Source organism: Halichoerus grypus, chromosome 2 (assembly GCF_964656455.1).
Source record: "Halichoerus grypus chromosome 2, mHalGry1.hap1.1, whole genome shotgun sequence".
Lineage (NCBI taxonomy): Eukaryota > Metazoa > Chordata > Mammalia > Carnivora > Phocidae > Halichoerus > Halichoerus grypus.
In genome coordinates, this window is record NC_135713.1 from 39,623,326 (window position 1) to 39,643,003 (window position 19,678).

At 43.7% G+C, this 19,678-nt stretch overlaps 1 long non-coding RNA gene across 1 annotated transcript; it reads left to right on the plus strand.

The window, feature by feature from the left end:
- The first annotated feature begins 318 nt into the window (after positions 1–318).
- LOC144381077 (uncharacterized) lies at positions 319–6,817 on the plus strand. Its single transcript, XR_013445547.1, has 2 exons — positions 319–6,328; positions 6,421–6,817. It is a non-coding gene; the product is annotated as an uncharacterized LOC144381077 (long non-coding RNA).
- The last annotated feature ends 12,861 nt before the right edge of the window (positions 6,818–19,678 follow it).

The window sequence follows — 19,678 nt, forward strand, 5'->3', positions numbered from 1 at the left end:
CTTTCTTGCTTGTACGGTTTCTGGTAAGTCAGATGTAGTTCTTATTTTTTTGCTCATAGGTAAGGTGTTCTTTCCCTCTGGCTTCTTTCAAGATTTTTTTCTTTCTCTATCTTTGATTTTCTGATATTTGACTATGATATGCCTAAGCATAGGTTTTTTTGTGTTTTTTGTTTGTTTGTTTGTTTTTTATTTTTTGCCATTTATCCTGAGTGGTGTTCTCTGAGCTTCCTGGGTCTGTGGTTGGGTGTCTACTATTAATTTGGAGGTAATTTCTTAGTCATTATTGCTTCAGATATTTTTCTTCTTCTTCTTTTTTTTTTTTCCCTCTTTCTTCATCTTATGGTATTCCTGTTATGCCTGTGTTATACCTTTTCTAGTTTTCCCACAGTCCTGGGATATTTGGTTCTGAGTTTCCTTCCTTTCCCTTTTCTCTTCTTTTCCTCTCTTTCTTTCTTTCTTTCTTTTTTTTTTCAGTCCTTTTTCTCTTTGTTTTTCAGTTTTGGAAGTTTTTATTGTCTTAGAGTTTCTTTCCTCAGCCAATTCCAGTCTACTGACAAGCCCCTCAAAGGCGTGCTTCATCTCTGTTTCAGTGATTTTGATCTCTAGCGTTTCTTTTTATTTTTTTCTTAGAATGTCCACATCTCTTCTTACATGATCTTTCTGTTTTCACATGTTGTCTATTTTATCCATTAAAGCCCTTAGCCTATTAATCATAGTTTAAAAAAATTCCTGGTGTGAATAAGTCCAACATCCTTGCCATATCTGACCCTGGTTCTATTGCTTGTTCAGTCTCTTCAAACTATGTTTTCTGCCTTTTAGTATGTCTTGTAATTTTTTGTTGACAGGTGAACATGATGTACTGGATAAAAGGAACTGTGGCAAGCAGGCCTTTCATCATGTCGTGGTAAGGTGTAGGGGAGGAAAAGCATTTTGTGGTCCCATGACTGGAGTTGGGTATTTTCCTCCTGGCAGGTGGGTTAGGCCCTGACAAAACCCTGGCAAGTTAGGCGTTGGTGAAATAGTTGCACAGGGCATGTCTTGTTAGAGGAACGGAATGCTCTGGAGTATTTCAAAATGGTGCCTGTTTCCTGACTCCTGCTGGAAGCATGAGGGGATTTTCCCCAACATCATTGTGAGAACCTCGTAGAACTCCTAGAGGTAAAACTCACAGAAGCTTGGGACCCCCCCACATAGCTGGATCCCCCTGGAGTGTTTAGCTCTCAGACTTGTCCACTGTTAGCCTTCGACGATCATCACTGACAGCCCAGGTTTTCCCCCACAGAGGTTTCTGCTCATGGGCTTCTGCTCCAGTAGTTGACATTCTCTGTAACTGCCTCTCTGCCTCTCTTCAATTTGGGGAGCATTGGTTTGCTCTGTGACCTCACTTTTTCAACAGATCTAAGAAGAGTTATTGATTTTGCAGTATGTTTAACTTTTTACTCACTGTTAGGATGGAATGACAACTTCTAAGCTTTGTGCATGCCAGACCAGAACCAGAACTCCCTCTCATTTGTTTTTAAACTTTAAAAGTATTGAATGAATACCCATATTATAAAATGAGTCAGAATCCAACTATAGTGGTGTTAAAAAGACACAAACACACTTTATTTCTAAATCAAGTCTCCCCCAGGCTGGTGTAGGTGTTTTCTCTCTTCCTCTTTGTGCTGTCTCTCTTAGGGGTCTTTGCATGGGAAAGGCAAGAATCTTAGTCCTGGGATGGATATAATAGCTGGTGAGGACCTCCTGCCCCTCAACCTTCCCACCTCCCAGATTCTGGAATCCCTCAACTGGGACTGGGTTTTGGCTTCTTCTCCAGGAGCTCTTGACCAGGCTACGGAAACGGTGACTGTTTTGTGAACCCCACACTCAGGGCAGGAGGAAGTCTCCATTCCAGCTGTTGTCTGGTCTGTTGGGACTCCCTTGAGAAAAAGGTAAGATGGATAGTACGTGGAACATAGAGCGAGGTGTGGAAGGTAAGCGTGGTGATGGAGCACATCCTGGGCCACATGAGGCCCAGAACTTAGTCCCAGTTCTGCCACGAATTCATTGTTAAACACCAGGTCACTCACTCATATCCATCGGCCTCATTTGAGGTTGGATTCGGTGCTCCCTAGTGCTCGTCTCTGGTCTCAGCTCTGACTGTCTATGGATATGCTCCTCGAGGCCGGGAGGAAACCCCTAAGGGTTCTGTGAAAGCGACGTCTCTCAATCAGCGAGGCTGCTCCCTGGCAGAAAGGCCTAGAAGTAGCCCCCGAGGCACATCATTTCCCGTGCTCACTGGTGTGCTGCCCATTTGGGGACCCTGGGAGGTGCTTTCTCCAAAGCCCAAAGCACATTCTAGGAAACTTCACCCGGCTCTCTCTTTCTAGAAGTCAACCTGGGGCAAAGGTACCAGCTCTGAGGGGCGGGAGGGGGCCCCTAGCAGGCCAAGAGCTGGTGCAGTGCTCAGAGGATGAGCTCAGAAAGTGGGCAGGGTGTAGGCTTGAGCTGGGTGGAAAGTCCGAGGCTGGGGGGTTGCTCTGGGAGCCAGAGCACTTTAGGAAAAGCTGCCAGAATCGTTCAGACAAGCACTTGGGGGAATTTCAGTTGTCCCCAAAGTACCTTTTAATTTGAAAACAATCAGGAGGCAGGTCAGAGGGTTTTTCATCCTTTGGCAGTGAGTGGCAATGTCTGGGCTTGGAGAGCCTGGGCTGTGTTGTTACGGGCTCCAATTAGGTGTGAGAAGTGGCTGCTGGGGCTGCCAGCTGGGGAGGAGCCAGGCAGCTCATCATTCCTTGTCGTATAAACACAAGGAGCTCTAGCACCAAGCCCAGAAAGACCAATGATACCATTCATCATGCAAAACTTTCCAAACAGTGGAGGAAGCTCCAGGTTCTGCAGGGAATGTGTTCCCCAGAGAGCCTCACATGATGGCACTCAGACATTTCTGAAACTAGAGATGCCAGTGACATAGCAAATGTAAGTGAGAGGATGGCGCTGAGCACCTTCCACCCGTCTTTCCAAGCCGGAGGGCACCAGGTCTCTACCAGGAGGGGGGCGGGGAGGAGAGCTTCAGTGGGAGCCCCGTGACAGAAATGAGTGGCTACTTTCCTGAGGAGGCTCCAAGGTATGGGCTCTGGGTCAGGCTGTGTGGGCTCCGAGCCGGTGATCTTAACTTCAAGCCTCAGTGTTCCCAGTTGTAAAATGGGATGATGATAGTGCCAAATCCATGGTGTGGTGGTGAGAATAAGTGAGACAACAGACCTGCACATGGAATACAGTGCACTCAATAAAGAAAAGGTTTGAAAAGTTAGAATTGTAGTAAGTGTAAGCAATAAGAGAAGTGTTATAAGCCTAAGTGAGACGCTACAAACTACTCTCCCAAGTTTCTGAGAGGCTTGATTTAAAGACTGCCAGTTGGGCGCCTGGGTGGCTCAGTCAGTTAAGTGTCTGCCTTCAGCTCAGGTCATGATCCCAGGGTCCTGGGATCGAGCCCCGCGTCAGGCTCCACACTCAGCGGGAAGCCTGCTTCTCCCTCTCCCACTCCCCCTGCTTGTGTTCCTGCTCTCGCTGTCTCTCTCTCTCTCTGTCAAATAAATAAATAAAATCTTAAAAAAAAAAAATAAAGACTGCCAGTTGTATAGCACTTTGAGTTGAGCCTGAGGAAGACTTTTTAAAAAGTTAGGTGTTATCAGCAGCCCATTTTATAGATGAAGACATTGACATTTACAAAGTGGTGGTGTGCTTGAGTTTGTACAGCTAGTTGGTAAAAAATGTCAAGATTCAAATCTGGGACTTTTGACGCTAACTCCTGTCTTCTCACGAGAGCACACAACAAGCCAACACAAAAATTATGTCAAACATCTTCTAAAGCCAAAGTACGCATAGCATAGGTATCAGAAGAATAGAAAGAAAAAAAAATCTATAAATGCTCAAGTTCCCTAACTTAGAATTTCCATAATGATGAGGTGCTCCGGGTCACATGGGCTGACCAGCACTGTGGACCCACCTGACCGGGAAGAAATCCTCTTCTGATTCCTCTAGAAGTCCCACATCTGTGGCCAAGGGGCCATTTGCAGTCACTTTCTATGCAATATTTTCTTTGTTTTCCCCTTCACGTGGCAACCAATGAGTCACACAACATCTTTCTTTGTTATTATTATTTTTCATAAGAAGTCACTTCCACAGAAATAATAGAAAATTTTTCACAGGGCATAAAGTCCCTGAAGGAGACACTCAGAAAGCTGCAACCCCATAGAAAGGAGACTTCTAAACACAAGGTCTTAGCAAACCCTATTCTAAGGAGACTTGACCCCTCAAGGGGAAGTCTTTAGGCAGATGACACTGCAGTGATTTCTTCACACCTGATAGAGGCATGACCTGCACTCCTCAAAGTTCCTCCTTCCCACCCATGAACACCACCTTCAGCTGCAGCACTGTTAGAGTAATGATCTTCTTGTAGGGTATCCATATATTCACATGCCTGCCTTACTTGGGAGGAGGGTCAGTATCCTTCTGCGTTTGTCCCATGCAGGGTCCAGCATTGGTGGTGCTGCAAAACCAAATATATTGAAAGAGGAAGAGAGTGTTCTTTTGTATTCTGGATCCTACTGTTGGTTTTACCAAATGGTATGTTATTTTCTTTCATCTGTATGACCCGGAAGTTGTCTAGTGGGCCCCTGCCTCCTGGAGAATCCAGCTCAGCTGAACTCAACCCTACTCTCCTGAATCCAGAGCTGGTGGAAGCCTAGAGCCCCCTAAGAATCCTGTGAAATCCTGTGAGCCCAGTTCTCCCTCTGCCTGTTGGCTCAGTACTATACCTTGCCAGGAAACAACCCCCCTTTTCTGAGTTCCCCTAAAAAGGAAATAGGAGCTGAAAAGTCTTGATTGATGATTTTGGAGTAGAAATGGAGTCATGACCCAGCAAGGCAAGGAATTTGTGGCGGGAATCAGCCCCAGCCCTCTTCAGTGGCCTCTGCGGGCCATGACCGGACACTTCCACCCTGGTGTCATCTCTCCGTTTTGCTCTGTGTTCCTGATACCTTCCCCTTCCCTTTCTTCCCTTGTCTTCTTATCTTCCCTCTTCATCTCCAAAGCAAAAAGGGAAGCTCAATGCAGGCCAGCTGTACTCTCTTCTTTGAAGTTTTATGGCCATCAAGCACCCAAGCCCCTGGGGTCCCAAGAACGTTTCCAAATGATAGCTATCAAGGTAATGAAGATTTCTTTCATCTCTGAATACAAGGAAATTAAGCAGTTTATAAATATTGCCTGATGGAAAGTCTTCTCAACCCTGTCTTACATCAAGAGAAAGTGAATGTTTTGATATTCTGAGGCAAAGTCAAAATAGAAACGAATTTTCAGCCCATCAGCCCGATTCTCTTCTGTACCGTGTATGCGCCAAAGCCCTCCTGGGGTTACAGACATCCAGGTCAGACTGTCCCCTCAGAGAAGTTCCTTTTCACCTCTGCCGGCCCCTTCTCTTGTTTTCCTTGCCTTCTCATGAAAGAGAAACCCAGCAGTGAAAGGCTAAGTGGCGCATGTCTCAAGCTCTGCATGTCTGCAGCTCCGTCCCCACCCAGCTCTGGAGTGAGGACCTGGCCCCACTGGGGGTGCTGCCTGGGGAGAGGACGGGTCATCCGAGATACAGGGCTCACTGACAGTTGCTGTGCAAACAGCCTCTGTGCTGGAATTTGAGGAAATAGTGTTGCTATTTTGGGGTCTGTCAAGAGAGTGCTAGCCACTTTGATCATTTAAAACCCTAATTGACTTTTGTCCCTCACACCCATTGCAGGAAAGTGCTAAGCCTTCCTGGGGCTTTCTTCTTCCTTTGATTGGCAGCCTGGGGCAAGTCTCTTTTCCCAAGACTCTGGGTTCCAAGTAACCAATCTGCAGGGGAACTTTCAGAATCCTATTCAATTTTAATGCAGAATTAACTGCTTTTCATTGTTGGTTGTCTTCACCCAAAGCCTTTAACCTCCTAGTTCCCGGTTCTCCTTTAACCCCATCCCTCTCCAAACCCATTCAAGCATTTAAAGGAAATAAATCCGGAAGTAATTCTTAACCCTAAACACCTACATTTCACTGAAGCCAGTGAAATAGGCCAGTCAGTTAAACTTTCCCAGTGCTCCTCTCTCCACACCCAAACCCAAAAAGTATCCCAGCTTTGTTCGTTTTTAATGTGTCTATTTTTCTTGTTAAAAATAGATGTCCCTGGATGTCATCTGTGTCACAAAAATAAAACTCATTTGCAAAACTGAAAAAGAACCTAATGCCAAGAAATTGTATTTAGATCGATCTGGAGGGGCAAGTGCAAATGGGTTAAGTGTTAAGAATGACGGCCATTGATGAGGTATCTGCTTGATGATACTCAGACAGGGAAACTAAAGGGACCCCATGAAAAACTGCTTTTTTCACTCCTTTTCTTGCTTCTATTTTTGCTAGGACCTGCACACCTGCCTTACATACACCTTATAGAACAGACAATGTATGTCCTCCTTGTGAAGGTCAAGGATTTAATGATTTCTTTGGAATCTTTCAACACAGTAGAGACCATCTAAGGAGTGACTGGGCAGGGTCATCAGGAACGTTTTCCAAGACCCCTGACTCATCAAGACCCCTTGCTCCAGGGCATAAGTGATTTATGGAGAACACCTAAATACTCGTCTGTCTTTGTTCCTGGATTACTGAGAAGACACGTGCACCAGACCACCCTCCTCAATAAAAACTCCAGGCCCCAGGCAAAGATGAGACTCATGCTTCTTTTCTTTCTGAGTCTCCCTGGCCCTCTGTCCATATCTACACTCACTCTCTGTCTTCAATAAACTCTGCTCTTACTTCCTCTCAGCTTGAGTTTGTTTTCTATACTTCTCAAAGCCAAGGACCCTCTTGGCTGGTCCTGTAAGAACCCCACTCTGGGCTCTTGGCCCCAGCCTGGCTGCATCAATATTAACCTCAAAGTGCTGCAGGCCTAACAAAAGGGAACAGACCTTCAGTCATACTATGAATAAGGTCTGAGCATCTAATGTCTAACATGGTGACTAAAGTTGATAGAACTCAATTGTATAATTGAAATTTGCTGAGAGAACACAACTTAAATGTTCTCACCCGCCCAAAAGAGAAGCTAAATGTGTGAAGTGATAGATGGCTTAGTGAGCTTGATGGAGGTACCCTTTCACAATGTACACATATATCGGATCATCGGGGTGCACACCTTAAATATCTTACAATTTTGTCAATTGTACTTCAATAAAGCTGGAAAAAAATGCTATGGGTGTGTATTTGTCCTCAAAAACAGAATAATTTAATCAGATTCTATTTTCAGTCCTTCGGAGGATGGAGTAGATGGAGGAAGATGAAAAAAACTTTGCTTCTAGCAACCCCCATAGTCACATAGTGATTTTAATTAAGGCAACCTGATCAGACAGTGGCTCCCCCTCCCCCTCCCAGGGGTCACAGAATCAAGCATCTCCACAAGATGACTGATAGTTTGTCTGCAGTGTGCCTATTTTAGAGCTATTCCTACAATTTCCAACCAGCTATAGATACTACTGGCACTCATTAAGAGAAAAAGACTGGATTCTTAAGAAACCAAAAATGCCAATTCTTTGAATCAATTCAGTGTTCTCAGCTGTGATTAGGAATGGCACTAGCTTCTACTTATAAGAATCAGGACTTTGCTGTTTCCCTGAAGTCACTGTCAAATATGAGAAGAACCAAGAAATGAGTTTGGTAGGATGCGTACTAAATCATGATGCTTCTTGCAGAGTGATTTCCAAGAAATTTCCTGAACATTGTCCAGATTGGCAGAAAGAATAGAGTATATTTCCTGTGGCTTGGATAAAATTCTTACAATTAGAGCACCTCTGAAGAAGAAATGTTTGAACCCCAATAAGGTACAAGGTTCACATCAATGAGCATTCAGTGTCACAGGCTGGGTCCCCTGGATAGCAGACATGAACACAGAGATTAGTGTGTAGGAGGTTTCTGAAGGAATGCTCTTGGGATTGACACCTGTAGAAGAAAATAGAAGAAAACAGGATTGGGCACAGGGAGCTGTTGAACTTGGATGCTAGATTGGATATCTCAGTGGAAGACACAGTCATCCCTGTAGTGAATTCTGAAGATGGGATCATGTTCAGAGGGGTCCCCCCTGCAGGAGGAGGGAACATACTCTATAGCCCTGTTGATTACTTATTGGATATGGGCTTCCCAGGAAGGAGATGAGGCCTTTAGGGTGGGGGGCTCTTTTCATCTGAGGCAATCCCAATGGGGGTGGACAACCAACAGCAGTTTGTCCGAAACACTCCCTGTAGGATTAGGTCTTTTGTTCTTGAAGAGAGATCTGGGAGGTGCATCACAGTGTCTACACCTTTGAGTGACATGAAAGCGAAGGAGTTAAGGTAAACAGTTGTTGCTATGAAAGCTGGTAGAATTTTTCTCATTTTTGCAGCAAATCCAGGAATAAGAATGCACTCAGTCGGGTAAGTTTTTTTCCCCTTCACATTTGGCAAGATATTCCTTCACGAAGAACAATCTGTTGCTGATTTAGCACTGCGAGTGGATATCCTTGGTTTACCTGAATTGTGATCAAAAAAGTATAAATATCCTTATCCAAATCCACTTTAAAAAAAGAATGGGGAGGTGGGGTAGATAAGCTATTCCTAGGGGACAACTTAGGACCCAAGCCGAGGCCCAGGCAGAGGCAAGGAGGTCCTCATTTTTCATAGGACTGGTCCTGCCACTTTTTACTTGGGCTCTCCGGGCTCTTACGTGGAGAAGGTACAATGCTGCCAGAATGTGGAGGGATTCGAAGGCATTTTGTTTGTTTGTTTGTTTGTTTTTACAAAGAATTTGGCAGTGCCCATGGCTTTTTGGTAGTTTCTCATTCTCTGGAGATCTATGTTTATTTTTTTCTAAACATAAGAAACACAGATATTGGGGCGCCTGGGTGGCTCAGTCGGTTAAGCGTCAGGTCATGATCTTGGGGTCCCGGGATCCAGCCTCTCATCAGGCTCTCTGCTCAGCAGGGAGTCTGTGTCTCTCTCTCCCTCTGCCCGTGCCCTCCTGCTCTCTCTCGCTCTTTTTCTCTTCTCTCAAATAAATAAATAAAATCTTAAAAAAAAGAAACATATTTTATAGTACATGCATTTTATAATTCTAATTTGAAATTTTTGTGCTCTGATTCTAGTGTCTGTTACTTCTGCTTGTTCTCATTCAGGTTACCTTGTTTATGCGACTGATCATATTTGACCGTATGTTGGTCGTTGTACTTGAAAAATAATTTAGGAATGACTGATGTCTGAGATGATGGAACTTTTCTCTGGGGAATATTTTTTTATCTATTCCTGGAACATTACAGGTAAGGGACCTGCTTAGTCCAAGTTCAACACTTGTGGTTCTTGGGACCATCCAGGTGATAGAAACCTGGGCTGCAAATCTACACAAGGGCCAGTTTATTTTTGGCTTTCCATTTGCCTGAGGGTATAGGCCTTTGGATCCCATTGTAATATATTTGGGGAGGAAATGGGGACTCCCTACCATGGGTGGGCTCCAGGCTTTGACATCTTTTTGTTTCCTTTTCGCCAAAACAGCACCTCGGTTTTGCGTGTTTCTTCAGGTTGATAATTGCTGTTAGGTCAAACTAGGTTCCTATTTGCCTTCCTGGGATTTTGCCTTCTAGAGTTTTACAGATTAAGCCCTCATTATCTTATTAACTCCCAGATATTTTAATTAAAATAAAGTCAACAATTAATTTCACTCAGATTTTTTTTTTTTAAGTTGTTCTTACTGGAAAGGAAGAAACCTCTGGTTCTTCTTATCTATGGCCAAACCCTGTGGTATTCTTTATGAGAATTCAAGAGAGATCGGGAGGCATGTCATTCAGTATCTCAAACTTACAAGCTTATTTTGTTAGTTGAAGTTGAGTCAAATAGAGTCACATATTACCTCTACGTGGTTCTAAGGACTTCAGTGAAATTTAAAACTCTCACTAAGCATGGATCTGATTTTCCATCTAGAATGTAACCACATAAATATAAGATTTGGTATCGAATTATTAAAGTTTCTCTAAAACTAACAGGCTATGAGACGCAAACCTTTTAAAATAAAGCTATAGAAATGCCCACATCATCAATGATATTTTCATCTGTATGTTCTTTTTAACTTATGGAGTGTGGATTAGCTTTTGATAGCTTAATTGAGAATGAGAAAATTTTAAAAAGAACTATTTTTTTCCAATACAGAAGGAGAGTTATTGTCAGTGATAAGGAGAAAATTCAGGTCCTCCTTATAATTATAGAGCTAACACCTAGTAGTTAGATGAGAAAAGCCTCTCCCAAATAACGTAATCTAAACCATCCAGTTTAGGGTCATTTTCCTTATTTAAAAAGTTCCAAACACAATTAACATTGAATAATTTTTGGAAGAATCATAAACTTTCATCTCTCCCGTTCAGGATGACTCCAAGCTGTACAGACAAGTTCCTGCTTTCGGGAACCAGTCACCCACAAATGAACCCTTATGACATAAAGGAAACCTGAGACTCCTTAAGTGCTAGATTTATTTCCATGAGGTCAGTTTAAACCAAAAAGATTTTGTTCTCTCAAAGAAATTATCCCGTCGTCCTTGCAACGCTGTGGTTTATAACAGAGTTATTATTAGCTTTGACCACAATTATGCCACTGTTACAGCTTCCCCACCTGCCCAGACCAAGAGTGATCTCCCCGTCTCTGGAATGCTGGTTGCACTTAAACTTCACACCACTCCACTGGCACTTAGCATTGCATAACGTTACTCAGCCTTTTAAGTGCATGGCTATCTGCTCGGGGAGACCGAACCCTTGAAGGACAAGCGCCCTGCCATGCCATGCCTCCTTATATGTCCCTGAAGTGCCCACCCAGTCCCAGCGCCTCCTACACGATACGTGTTTATTGTGGGTAGTGATGATTCCTATTTGATTTGAGTGAGAAATGTATTTTATTCGTTGTTTCCTCAACTCCCAGCACATTGCTGTGTCCACAATAGGCAGTCAAGAAAAGTTTACTGAAGGAATGGACAAATGACCGAAGGGATGACTGGGTAGATGAAAACCTGGTTAGAAACATACACACAGAGAGTGGAGAACAGCGTGATCAGATTGGTCTTCAGGCTTCCTTTCTGAAAATGCAAAAGTTACCATACTTTCTTCTTTTTCTTTTCAGTGGACCACGGAAGGATAGACAGACTATGACTTAATCACTTTAACCAAGTACCATTAAACTGCACAGCCCTTTTACTTGCCTCATGGATACAGGATATGAAGGTCAAGTGCCCTCACTCTCTCCCCAATGCCATGTGCGTTGTTTGTGAACAAACTGAGAAGTCCCGTCTGTGACATTTAGTTCCTGATCTTCTGCTCTACGTTAGAGGGCGGATGTGACCCATTCCCCGGGATTTAGAGAAAATAGAATATTGGGAATCTCTCTTTGACAAGTGTTACAATGATATAAAGGAAGAGCTTTAAACGTCACCCCTATTAGCTAAAAGTTAAGTGCATCAGTATTGGATTAGCATTGAATCACTCCTTTGCTAGAGCATTATTTTCCTAATTAGAAGTATTATTCTCTGAGATTCCTGCCAGCTCAACAATGCAATGCATTATGGTAGGAAATAATAGATTTTAGAGTTTGATTAACTGAGTGTCACATTCTAGCTTTACTTTTTTCAAGTTGCACTGACTTTGAGCAAGTCATGTAGATCTGTTTGATCACCTCCCTGCTGAGCTCAAACAACATATGAGTTGGGATAGCCAAGACTCTTGTTTTCTTGTGGCCTCTCTTATCAAAACTTTTGCCAATTAAGGCATTTTTCTCCTTTTCAATGCTTTCATAGTACCTGGCTACCAACTTGCCTTTGGACTGAGTTCCCTTTTTTCCAAAATTCAATTCCCAAGACAAAAATAGAGTGGGCATGTTTGCCACCATCAACCTCATAAATCTGCACAGTAAAAATTATGTTAATCAGTACTGGTGTTTTAACTAAAGGCACTTATTTGATTTTTTTCTTATTTTTAGAAATAAGGTTGATTTAATATTATTATCATATACTCGAACTCCCCATTAAACACATTTCCCCGGTATAAACCTACTAATCTCAACTGGCTAACTCCCTAAAAGCCCTTTGCCCAGGATTCTTATGATGTAATTACTACCGAGGACACATGGATAGTAAGCGTTCACACTAAATGTCAGTTTGTAGGAGTGAGGCTGTGGATTCAGGCCATATGAGCACGAAATGCCTGGGCACCGTGTGAAATGCAAGTAAGGCTAGTAACTGCCCTTGTGCATATGCCCTTGTGCATATGCCTATCACAGTGAGCATAGTACTTGGTTGGGCCGTCTGCATGCTCCTTGAAACCAGATACTCTGGGGGCACCTGGGTGGCTCAGTCGGTTAAGCATCTGCCTTCAGCTCATGTCATGATCCCAGGGTCCTGGTATCAAACCCCAAGTATGACACCCTGCTCAGTGGGAAGCCTGCTTCTCCCTCTCCCTCTGCCCTTCCCCCCTCCCCACTCATGCTAGCACTCTTTGTCTCTCTCTCTCACAAAGAAATAAATAAAATCTTATAAAAAAAAAAAGAAAACGGATACTCTGTTTTCTCTCTCTGTTTTACTTCCATTGCCTCCCATCGTTACCAGATGAAGGAGCACTGACTTCCTAACAAACTGTGCCAGAAATCCTATATCCCAATGCGTGTGTGGTTTTTTTTTGGGGGGGGGGTTGTTTTTTGTTTTTTTAAATAGGATCACCTTTGGAGGCAACGCAGTTGTTCCAACAAAGCTGTCATTGCTAACAAATCTTTGTCTGTAGCAATTTTTAATCGGAAGTCTCGATGGTAGGAAGTATTTGTCTTTTGAAGACAGATTTTTAGGTTTATTTTATTTTATTATTTTATTTGATGGCTACCAAGTCTAGTGAAGAAGTCACGCAGCTGATACCTATTTGAGAAGAAAGAAAAAAAAAGCTGCGTTTATAATGTGGTCGAATTGATTTTGCTGTGTAGCTAAGCTATCCTTTCAGGCTCAGTTGCAGAGGACAAAATCCTCTCTCGTCAGTTCAAGCAAGTCATTCAGTACGGGTGTGTGAAGTGGAAGCTGGAGAACAAACTTCAGGTTGTGCTTTCAAGAGTGATGCCTAAAACCGGACCCTGGAACAAGGCTTCTGAGGGAGCACGTAACTACTTTTGTCAAGCCTGGGAAATGCTGGCTCCCAAACCACATGGCCACGGCTGCCAATGATGCCACGAGGAGCCACCCTGAGCAGGAAGCGGCCCCGAGCGCTGCAGGTGCCCGATCCACCCGCATCCGCACCAGCAGAACGGGTGCCCCACGCCTTGCCTTTTGACACCAAGATACCATCGTGTTCCACGCAGAGGTATAAAAGCCAAATGCCTTCATGACTCAGCTTGCCAACAGAAAGGGCAGAAGTGAGCCTTCCCCCCTGCCCCCCAAACTCCAGATGTCACATCTCGTGCATGTGCATGGAAGGCTGAGCCTACATCATAGTTGAAATGGGAGAACTGTCATTTCTAGATTCACAGAGCCTACCGTACACCAAGGTTCTAGAACAGAGTTCCTCAAAGTGGGACCCTCTCAACAACCTGCAGCAGGATCTCTTGGTGAATTTGTGAAAATGCAGATTCCTTGTCCCCATGCCAGCTCTCGGAGGTTGAGGCCCAGGAACCTGCATTACAAGGGCACATACCATGCTTCAAGTGGCTTTTACATTGGCACTGTGTAGTTCAAAGTGTAGTTCATCACCTACTTATGGGTGCTGAGATCAATTTAGTGGGCTGTGATTAGTACTTTTAAAAACAAGAAAGAGAGTATAATAAAAGAGACGATAACTGAATGTACCACATTGTAGGAAAGGAAAAGTATTATTTCATAGAGCTTTTGTTTTAGTTACATACATATAGATCTGGGCAGATCACGAGGCCAGACCTATTTCCTAGTGTGCCTTGCAATCAACCTGTTGGAAAAACTCTTCTCCGGAAGGAGGCAAAACAGCTGTCATTGCTAATCCTCCAAGTCACTGCCACCATAAATAACCCAAAAGACGTTCAAGAAAGAGGTTTCAAAAATGTTCTACGGTGACAGACCATTATTGTATGTGTTTAATTGCCCAAGAGGTCGCCGTGAGAAATACAATTAGAGAAGAAATGGGCACTTATCAAACACCTCCTGTGGGCCCAACCATCTGCCAAGTGCTTTCTGAGTGTCCTTGGATGAACCTCATCACCACCAGGGTGAAGTCGATATTATTCTCATCATCTCACAGAGAGGAAATGCCGCCCGGGAGTTCAGTAGCTTCTCCAAAGGCCCATGGGCAGGAAGTGACCGGGCGAGCTGTTGGAGAACCAGTAGTCTCAGAGCAAAGAAGAGAAGTTGATATTTAATGGGGAAAAAAAATTAGCACCCCTTGAGAAATGAGGTTCTCACTCATGAAGCGATAGCCTCTTTACTGAGCGGCACCTACCACAGTGCCCTGCAAAAGGCACCGAATACATATTGTGCTTTCGTTGTTGTTGTTCCTAAGATTGGTCCACAGCGATTTTAATTATTCCAGATGATAGAAGTAATATAATTTATTAGAGAAAACTTGGAAAATAAGAAAAACGTATAAGGAAGAGTATAAAAATCCCAATAATCCCACTGCTTAAAGCTAACCACTTCCACACGCAAATACAAGCACAGACAGGAACACAGATTGCAACTTTATTTTTATATTAATACATGCATAGATATGCATATGTATGTATATATGGTATCCTGATTTTACTTAATGACATTTACCCATGCCACTAAATACTCATTAAAAACATCAATTTTAAACACTCTCATAGACTTTAAGAAGTGTGCTGTTATTCATTTAAATGAGGTCTTACTTTTAAACATTTAGGTTATTTTGAATTTTTTTTTTTTAATATTTTATTTGTTTATTTGTCAGAGAGAGAGAGAAGGAGCACAAGCAGGGGGAGCAGCACGCAGAGGGAGAGCGGGCTCCTTGCTGAGCAGGGAGCCCGATGCAGGGCTCGATCTCAGGACCCTGGGATCATGACCTGAGCCGAAGGCAGCCATTTAACTGACTGAGCCACCCAGGCATCCTGGTTATTTTGAATTTATGACTGTTAAATAATACTAGGGTTAAAATCCTGAATCATGAATCTTGGTGTGAGCTTTGATCTCTGTAAGTACAAACTGCTGGTTGTAGAGTCACTGGTCCTGAGTTAAGAAACTTTTGAAGGCCATTGACGCACAATACCAACCGCCCTGCCGAAGAGTTGTACCTGTTTTCACGTCATCGGCTGGCAAGAAGCTGCCTCTTCTCCAAGAGCAGAGTCGGTAAAATCCTGCCATGGTGACAGTTTGGGGTTGGCCCTCTGCAGAAGAATCGTGGGAGTCTGTCATCCTCATAATCAGGTGACCCTTGTATTTTACACAGTTAGATTTTTTGGACCCACTGACAGCATGATGATGGGGTTTTACTATAACAAGGTATTTTAAATCTGTGCCAATTTGAGAGGGGAAGAATAAAAACAAAAGCAAATTGTTTCGTTTTGCATTTCTTTGAATACCAGTGAGGCCAAACTTTCGTTCACAGATGTTATGGCTCTTGTTTATTCCTCTTTCCTCAATTGCTTACATTATCCTTTGCTCATTTTTTTTCCCATCAAAATATTCATGTTTTTCTTATGATTTTAAAGAATTCTTTAAAAAATAGTAAAAGCTAACATCAAGGAAGCACTTAAGAGCTAGGTACTCTTTTAGGAGCTTTACATGTTTTCTCTCTTTTAACCCTCACACCAAACCTAGGAGGTATTATTCCACCTAGTTTGCAGATGCAAAAACTAAGGCATAGAGAATGGCAGATCTGGGATCTCATCTCAGGTCGTCTTGTTCCCAGAGATCATTAATTCACCAGATTAATCATGTTGCAAACATTTTCCCCATTCTGTTACCTTTTAATTTTTGGGTTGATTTGGGATGGAAAACAGTTTTTGCAAGTTAATTTAATGGGGGAGTTTCTGGATCCATCTCGTGTTATTCTGGGAAGGAAGTGCATTTCTAGTGAATAGAAGTGCTTTCTTTAGGAGGTCCATTGGGCTCTGGTGCTCTGCAAATTCAAGCTGGCTCAGGGACCGGGGTGTGGGGGTTACCTACCTACCTGATGGCAGCCCGCTCTCCCGACTGGAGCCAACATGTACCACCAGAGGCTTTAGGATTCCCAGTCACGGGCCTCAGGGAATGGACTTGTGCTCCAGCTCCTGCAGAGCATTCTGTGTCCCTTACTCTGAGCCCTGGGTGGCTACCCACGGCCGAAGCCTCCCTCTGACGGAGATGTGGTGGTGAGCTCAGCTGAAGAGGCAAGGGACCATTTTTAAACTCCAGATCCACAATCTCTTATACAATATCCTTGAAGTCAAATGTACTTCGGAACTGAGAGTAGCAGATTTTTCTGGAGCAAAGTGAACAAATATTCACCCAAAGTGGGGTAAAAAAAGAAGACTGTGCACGAACTTACAGCAAGGTCAGGTTTTGATGCTAAATGAGCTTGTCCCACATTTATGAAAGCACATCAGCTTTTAGACTTTTAAGATTTCCGAACTGTGGACAAGGGCTTTGGGATCTGCAGACAATTTATTGTCTGTTGGGAGGTAATATAATAAGGTCAAATACCCCCATGTAGATTCTATCCACCTCGGAGTGGATTCATTATTCTATACCTGGTATTTACAGAGGTGTCATCTCCGGTGTTCCCCTCTTCCCGGTTCGCAACTTGGGGGGAAATGTATGATTGTGAGGTACAACAGAGACAATCCTCCCATGATTGGGTGCCTGCTCCTTGTTGCCTCTTTCTTGGTCATGGCAGTTCAGGGAGGCTGGCTCACACCAGAGAGCCAATTTCTGTCTTCTGGCAAGTGCTACCACTTTGCACCCTCAGACCAGGAGTCAAAAGTAGGTGGAAAGCTGCTCATATTCAGCCCCTGTTCTTCATGAGCAATGAGGTAACTTAAAATGTTCTGCAGCAATGTCAATCTTTTACTTTTTCCCCTATACTCACTAGAAATGGAGCCCTTCTTGATTCAGATTGGTAAACATTTTCTGAACGGAAGAGTGCCAGACTCATCTTCCTTAAATTCTGCCGTGATCACGTCATTTCTCTGCTCTAAAACTTTCAAAGGCTTTCCATTGCAAACTGAATAAAATTTTTCAAGACTGTTACATACTTTCTTCTGGCTTCTTCTCTGGTCTCCCAGAGATGTGCGATGTTGTTGCTCTGCTTCTGCACTGGATCCCGGAATGCCCAGCGGGATTCAGCTCTAGTTACCCATAGTAGCAACTTGCTTAATAACGAACTCTCTATTGGTTTTCTTTCCTTCCCTGCCTCATGTCCCCATTCCCTTACCAAAATTCCCTGGAACTTAACTTTTTTTTTTTTTTTAGAAGGAGAAAGAGGGTGCGGGAGAGGCAGAGGGAGAGGGAGAGAGAGAATCTTGAGCAGGCTTCACGCCCAGTGCAGAGCCCAATGCGGGGTTGGATGTGGGGTTCGATGGAGGGCTCCATCTCACAACACTGAGATCATGACCTGAGCCCAAATCAAGAGTCCGACGCTTAACCAACTAATGCCCACCCCGACCCCCCACCCCCGGAATTAACTTCTAAATAAATTATTTGCACTTGAGTTTTACCTGGTCTGGCTTGGGGGAAACCCAAAGTTTCTTCCTAAATAGGCTTGTACTTCCTTATGCCTACATAAGAGGTAGCACAGAATGGTGGGGTAAGCACGGGTTTTGCATCAGACAGACCTGGGATTGAAACTTGGCTCTGCCACAGACGAACCTGTGGCCCTGGGCATATTTACAGAAGGGGAAAGTGGTCGTTAGGACCATGTGAGGCTGATATTGACAACGGCACATAGTTGGCACTCGAGTTGCATTTTGCCTCTCCAAATTCCTGTATCTTTATTTGAGCTAGTCCCTCTGGCTGGAATGCCCTTTCCCCACCATTTTTGTCTGTAGAAACCTTGCATTTGTCTCAGCCCCAGGGCCTTCTCGGAATAATGCAACAAGGAATGAAGCTTTGCCCCTCGTTGCCAGTAGTGTGTGTTATTAGGAGCGCTTACATGGCACTGATCCTAAGCTGAACTGCTTTGTGATGATTTGTCTCCCTCTTTCCTCCCCTACTCTTTGTGAACTGATAGTAGCAGAAACTACATCTGGATCTAGGACAAGGCATTCTGTTTGCTGAGCATCTGGTAGAACTTCCCACAGCCCTGTGGTTGAGTGGAGCTATGATAACCAGCTCACATGCAGGGGAAGAAAGCCAAGATCCCATAGCACTAATATTATACCCATATAACTTCGTTTCTAATCCCTATTATAAACACCTTGTATCTGTTCAGGCTTCCATAACAAAAATACCATAAATTGGGTGACTTATAAATAACACACTTTTATTTCTCACAGTTCCTGGAGGCTGAGAAGTCCAAGACCAAGATGCCAGCACATTCGATGTCTGGTGAGAGCCTGCTTCCTAGATGGCCGTTTTTGTTTTTTGTTTTTTGGATATTTTCTGTTATAACTTCACATGGCAGAAGGGGCAAGGGAGCTCTCTTGGGTTTCTTTTATAAGGGCACGAATCCCATTAATGAAGACTCTGCTGTCATGACCTAATCACCTCCCAGTGGTTCGACCTCCTAATAGCATCACCCTGCAGGCTTAAGTTTCAACATATGAATTTGGGGAGCTGGAGGGGATGCAAACATTCTGACCACAGGACCCTGGCTTTTCAAAGTTGAGAAGAGAAAATAGATTGACCTTTTATTTCCCAGGATCTTGGGACCTAAAGGCAATGGGGAGTCAATCTCAGGGCAATTTCTGCCAGTGAACTGTTCCCTCTACTTAGACAAAGCCCTTCTTTGTGTTCTTCTCTCACCCTGCCTTGTGGGACCTTCCTGGAAGGTGAATGTCCTGAATGGTTTATTCATAGCCACGGTGACACTTTGACGAGACTTCTTTGCCGGGCTGTTGCTGCTGCTGTCCTGAGGTTGTTGAGGAAGCTTCCATAGGACCCACCAGGCCCCCTGCAGAAGATCGTCTTGTTTATGCCATCTGCCCACCAGCCCTGGCAGCAGAGAGGGGACAATCCACAATGTAAGATCACATTGCATCTTCTTTTGGTTGTTGTTATTTAGTATTTATGCTATGGAAACTATACATACACATGTTAGTTTAATAGTCCACAAGGCTAATTGTCAAAGCCAAGAGTCTTCTCCATGCCCGGGCCACTCGAGTTCCCCAGAGGCGGTGACATGCAACATTTTTAACTCTTTCTTTTGATATTTACTTTCATATCTCTGAGTAACATTCTTATATTGTTACTTCTTCATAATGGCTAAAACCACAAAAGAACCAAGATTTAACTTTTTTTCCATAGCATTACTCCACCTCCTGAAGCCTACTTCCTATCCTGTTATTCTCTCAAAATAGTTATATCATCATGTAGAATATGTCAATAATCAGCGTTTATATGGGGCGCCTGGGTGGCTCAGATGGTTAAGCGTCTGCCTTCGGCTCAGGTCATGATCTCAGGGTCCTGGGATCGAGTCCCACATCGGGTTCCCTGCTCAGTGCAGAGCCTGCTTCTCCCTCTCCCTCTG